The following is a 6,075-nucleotide window of genomic DNA, read 5'->3' on the forward strand; positions in this document are numbered from 1 at the left end:
AACCTTTCCCCGAGACCCATAAAAGACCGAATATTCAGATTACGATTATATCCTTGGCAAGGTTGTAAAACTCGTTACTCGGTACCTGCTCGGTCGACTACCAAGTAGCGAGTACTCGGGAGTACTCGGATTCGGTAATTCATGTAGAAATATTTTTAAGGAAATTATATATGTCAAATTCATAAGTTAAAATCAAAAGTTGATTGAAATATATAACAATATTAGATACATGTGAATACACAAAAATAGAAAAACGCATAATGGTCTCACTTTGTGAATAATTGTTGAAAATTTAAGATATATATGTAGTAATAATCACATGTGTGTACGTTAAATAATAAATCATTAAGTACATTATACATATTAATAACCGAGTTGACCGGGTTTTACAATACCGCTCAGTTCAGTAAGGGTCTGATCGGGGAGTACTCGGATTCTGCAACTCGCCTTGGCAATAGGACGAGTAGCGAGTACTCGTAGAAGTAATCGGACAACTCGACGAGTTTTACAACATTGATCCTTGGCCTCCGAAGACACAATCAAACACTTTCAAAACCGGGTGGTGCAGATTGCTAATCTAGTTCTCCCTTTTTGTAAGCACGCCACGACGGTGATAACTGCCACCAAGGATACTTCGGCGAGTTGGGAATTTTAGGTAACAAAAGCAAGAAGCTTTCTCTTTCATCTTCGTCACTATTGAGCATGTTAATTTCCGATTGATTCTGCCAAAACATATGAAAAATAGAAGAACCGAGAGCACCTAAACATGAAAACACCACGCGTCAGATACCTAGGTAGGTGGCGAGTTCATTGCTCCACCCTAGAAAGAAATCGAAAATGATGGCCATTGGTGGTGATGGGTGGGATTGAAACCATGGGGCGATGGGGTCAAACAGTTGTTAGGTGGCAATTACTTTGGCGATAAGGGGATGAGTGGTGGTCGGTTTCATAGAAGAGAAGTTTGTGGTGGGAAGAGGGGTATGAGGACATGGGTGGACGCAGAATTTCATAGTATGAGTGTCATGAAAAATTTTAGTATTGTCATGACAGTAGGAAAAAAAATCAAGTTGCATTGCGTCTGGGAAAACCGGGAGTTGTCGGTAACACTACTAACACCATAGTAAAACCGCCATTGTATGAGGAGATGAGAGGGTGGAGTAGAGTGAGGTTGGAGGTGGAGATGATGATGGTGATGGTGAGGCCATGACGGAGGAAGAGGTGGGTGAAGTCGAGTAAGGGGATAATATGGTTGGAGCCATCAATAGGGTAAACGAGTAAATTTGTGTTGTAAGTCATGTTTAAGTCATTAATAGATGATAATTGTGCTATTAAGGTTGATATTTATAAGCTTAATATTGATAGGGTAAAACTTGACTTTGGCATTTTTTATGAATTTTTAAGAGTTAAGAGTCACGCCTATTTTTTAGATTGTCTAGAATCATGAAAGAGATATTAATTAGTATTTCATGCTTAGCAACTTGTGTAAACCATTAGACATTTGCAAAAGATCACATGAAGGGTCAGATAGTCTAATAATAACTTGAATCCAAAACACAACATGTTTAAGTCATTAATAGATGATAATTGTGTTATTAAGGTTGATATTTTTTATAAGCTTAATATTAACAGGGTAAAACTTGACTTTGGCATTTTTATTATGAATTCTTAAGAGTTAAGAGTCACGCCCATTGTTTAGATTGTCCAGAATTATGAAAGAGGTATTACTTAGTATTTCGTGCATAGCAACTTGTGTAAACCATTAGACATTTGCAACAGATCACATGAAGGGTCAGATAGTCTAATAATAAATTGAATCCAAAACACAACAGCTTATGTTAAGACATAGACGTTCGTGACATATCCATCAAGTCAAAAGCCTCCATATTAGACAAATGTAAGGGAGCACCAATTTGTGACAACAAAACCCACGACCAAACCAACCGAAAACAATCGACGACACCAGTAACTTATGCATATCTTAAGAAAGAGATACACACACCAGGCGACATATCTATCTATCTATCTTTCTACTTTTTAGCCAGAGAAACGCATTTGACTTAATTGCCTCCAAAATCCATGATAAGGATGTTACCACATTGTTGAAAATGCAGTCATTTCTTGCCTTCCATATGAACCAAACAGTAATCAAGAGAATCTCATCTCATGCATCACTTTCTTTTGTGTTGGGGAACGACAAAAACAATGTGAAAGTGCTAACAATTGTTCCAGATTTTCATACATCCAATTAGGGGTGCAAACGAGCCGAGTCGAGCCCGAGCCTAACCAGGCTTGGCTTGGGCTCGTTTAAGTTATAAGGGGCTCGAGCTTGAACTCGTCTTGATTCGAGCTTCATTGTATTGAGCTCAACTCGAGCTCGTAAAGAACTTTACAAGCTTGACTCTGGTTCGATATCGACTCGTTTTTGTCTAACATGCCTAAATAAGCTTAGGCTCGGTTCGAGCTTGGTAAGAAGCTCGTTTACGAATACCCTATATCCTTAATTCTCCAAATATGTTTTTATTTTAATATATAAAAATAATAATAAATTGTATTATATACAGGCTCGTTTAGGCTCACGAGCCTAATCAAGCTTAGTGACATAGGCTCGAGCTCGAGCTCGTTTAATAAACGATCTTAATATTAAGCACGGGCTCGTTTAAAATTGGTTTCGAGTCGATCTTTTAACGAGTTGATTCCAAGTAGCTCACGAGTAGCTTGACTCATTTGCATCCCTACATCCAATTCACACCAATTCTTGAGTAGCTCCCAAATCTCCATTACACTTTGGCAATGCAGAAAGAGATGGGTTTCAGTCTCGTCTGACACACCACATAGTGAACACATTGTAGATGTAAGAGCCACTCCTCTTTTTAAAATTGCCACTTTACACAAGCAACAAACTCTCAAAAAAATGAATTGACCAATTGACGACGCTCCTCATTCATTATAACAATATTTTCTCAATTCTATTGTTTAACCACGAAAAGTGTATCTGATGGAGACACTCCCTAGATCTAGTTAGAGTTCCTCGGTGAATCGTCTCTTTCTTAATGAAATATTTGTCTAGCCCTTATCCTGCTAACAACGCCCTTCTTGGGAGGCAATTAGGTACCGCACGCCATCCAAAAAAAAATTAATTTTAATTGGGACCCAGTTGTTCTAATGGTGTTTATACGGGAGGTCAAGAGATGTTTGCAGTCCACTTCCACCTATCAATCGAAAAAGTAAGGCTGACTTCCTGGAGCACTAAATTGCAGCAACTTAATTCGGTTTTTTCCTCCACTGTTGTAGGCATTCTTTTCCAAACCCAGACCCATGCGAATCCGTCCCTAATTTTATGATAGAGATCTTTGACCATGCATTGCTTTTGCGATTCAAGTTTAAACAACAACGGAAAATTATCTTTTAGAATTCCAACCCCAATCCAATCTTCATGCCAAAATGCCGTTAGATTCTCATTTCCTAATTCTTTTTTGAATAGTTCAGCAATATTAATATTTACCGTGGCAAAGTCTTTAGTTATACTCAGAATGTTTTTCCAAACGCAAGATACATCTAAACTAACTGGGAAGAATTTCCAAATCCAGTCCATTCTATGAAGAGATATGACTAGTTTCCCCCAAAGGGAAGAAGTGTCCGACTTGAGTCTCCAAAGCCATTTGGCTAGTAGAGCTAGATTAGAAGCCCTGAGACTGATTACCCTAAGTTCACAAATATGTTTGATTGTATGTATGAAACGGTAGAATCTCCACATGTGGGGATTCAACCTTAAAGAACCTAACATATGATACAACTATTTCAGTTTTTAATACTTTATAAAAACTATCACGTGTAGAACTAATAATCTAAATTATATATTAACTCTTTAATCTATAATAAAAATGTGTGTATGTGAGGTGTGCATGTATGTAAAACAAAGGGGTGCATATCTAAAATTATGATTAATAATCATATATCTTTTTATTAAATTACATGTCAATCATGCTAGCTGCTTAAATTACGAGAATTTAGAGCTCACATATAAGCTTAACGAACATATCTAGATCCCTTATCGAGGATCCTCCATTGACTGCCTTTTTAGCTGCTTGACTTAGCTCCTTCACTTTAACTCGTTCCAATATCTCCCCACTCATCGACTCATCCAACAATCGAGCCAACTCAACCGAGTCAGGTACATTATCAGGTCGACCCTCACAAGCTCGTTTCCCAACACCCAACTCGTCAACCAATAGCTTCTCATCTGCATATTGGTCAGCACCCATTGGCCACGTCAGCAACATCACACCTGCTGAAATTCCTTCCAACGTGGAATTCCACCCACAATGAGTCACAAATGACCCTACAGCCCGATGTCTCAATATGGCCAACTGTGGGGCCCACCCTTCGACTATGAACCCTCGATCACCCACCCGTTCTTTAAACGCCGAATCACTTCCTTTTGCACACAAAATAAAATTAACATTGCTAAGCTCAAGTGCACCCGTTAATGCACTCATTTGATTCTCGTTTAATGTGGTTCGGCTTCCAAAACATATATAGACAACAGACTCATCTGGTTTGTTGTCTAACCACGTGAGTAGCTCATGCGGTGGCGCCGCACTTGCCCCGCCACGAGCGGTACCATCTTTAGGAAGTAATGGGCCAACGGCCCAAACCCGATCATGACCCATTTGTTTCTTCATGTGATCCATGTAGGTTTTCTCCAAGTCTTCAAATGTATTGTACACAGACCCCCAACTAGTCATATTAGACAACATTCCTTTCCTGACAGACTCGTAATCCGGATCTCCTTTTTTAAAATTACGTGAGACTGTTGGCAACTGCCACATTTGAAACTCCGGCGAGCTAGGGATTTCCGGGAAAGAAACCAAGGAGTTATTATCTTTGTCGACACCATTATAGTCGTTATTCTCTGCCGCATCACGCCACATGGTTTGAATAATGGAAATACCAAAAACACCTGAAGGGTTGAACACCACGCGCCGGATGCCAAGTTGGGAAGCGAGTTCACTAGTCCACCCAAGAAAGAAGTCAGAGATGATGGCCACCGGCGGCGAAGGGTGGGATCTGAACCATTTAACGATGGGGTCGAACTGTTTCTGAGTGGAAATTACTTTGCTGATAAGGGGATGAGAGGATAGGTTAATTTCGGGATCAGGGGAGAGAAGCTTGTGGAGAGAAGTGGGGTGGGATGAGAGGAGAGGGTCAAGTAGTTGGAGGTTGAGGGGGGAGATGACGACAGTGATGGTTAGGCCACGGCGGAGGAGGCTGTCGGTGAGGTCGAGTAAGGGGATGATATGACCGGAGCTAGAGAAGGGGTAGACGAGTAAATGTGTTGAGTGAGTCATACTTTGTAAAGGTTTTTTGATCTATCCAGGGAATAGAGAAAGTTGATATTTATAAGCTTAAAAAACAAACGAAGTGGATTTATGATTAATAGCGTATGTCGACTACCGACTATATAGATAGATTGGTCGAACGTGGAGTCTTGCTTAATGAAGATGTTTTACGTGGTTCGTTTGAATACTTAAAATTAGTAAATGTGTTCACTGTTATTTGATTTAAAAAATGGAAACATTTAATTTAGAAGCTAACAAACATTGGTATGAAGAATGAAGTGACGTCAGGGCTTACGTTTACTCTCTATAAATAATCACTTGAGTTGATGATAGAGGGAGGAATCAACAAGTGGATGGGTTGACATTGAATTCCTCTTGTGGGTCCATCAGCGTCGTGGTTTTGGTCTTTTCGATATTTTGAAATTGGATCATGTCGACTGTTGTACAAAACTGCAAAACAACTTCAAAGCTCATTTTTATATTGTATTTAGATTTTAGGGTCTAACCTTTCCAGCTCATTTCTTCGATTGGAGTTAATTTATAACTCAATCGACTCATTTCTAGGTAAAGGGGTTGAAATTGTCATTATCTGTAATACAAAATCTTTCTCATTTTCAAAGTTAAAATGCCACGGTCTTATAAAAAAAGGTAAACTTCAGGTGTGGGTCACAAGAGATTGGGTTGATCCATCAACATTTTTCTTCTACTTGAGGATTTTTTTTCATCCATTATGAAC

At 39.2% G+C, this 6,075-nt stretch overlaps 1 pseudogene; it reads right to left on the bottom strand.

Moving 5' to 3' along the window:
• Nucleotides 1–3,926: 3,926 nt before the first annotated feature.
• On the bottom strand, nt 3,927–5,429 carry LOC145052490 (flavonol 3-O-glucosyltransferase UGT89B1 pseudogene; annotated as a pseudogene).
• Nucleotides 5,430–6,075: the final 646 nt, after the last annotated feature.

This window comes from Lactuca serriola, chromosome 5, assembly GCF_051521515.1.
Source record: "Lactuca serriola cultivar US96UC23 chromosome 5, Lser_US96UC23_V15, whole genome shotgun sequence".
Taxonomy (NCBI): domain Eukaryota; kingdom Viridiplantae; phylum Streptophyta; class Magnoliopsida; order Asterales; family Asteraceae; genus Lactuca; species Lactuca serriola.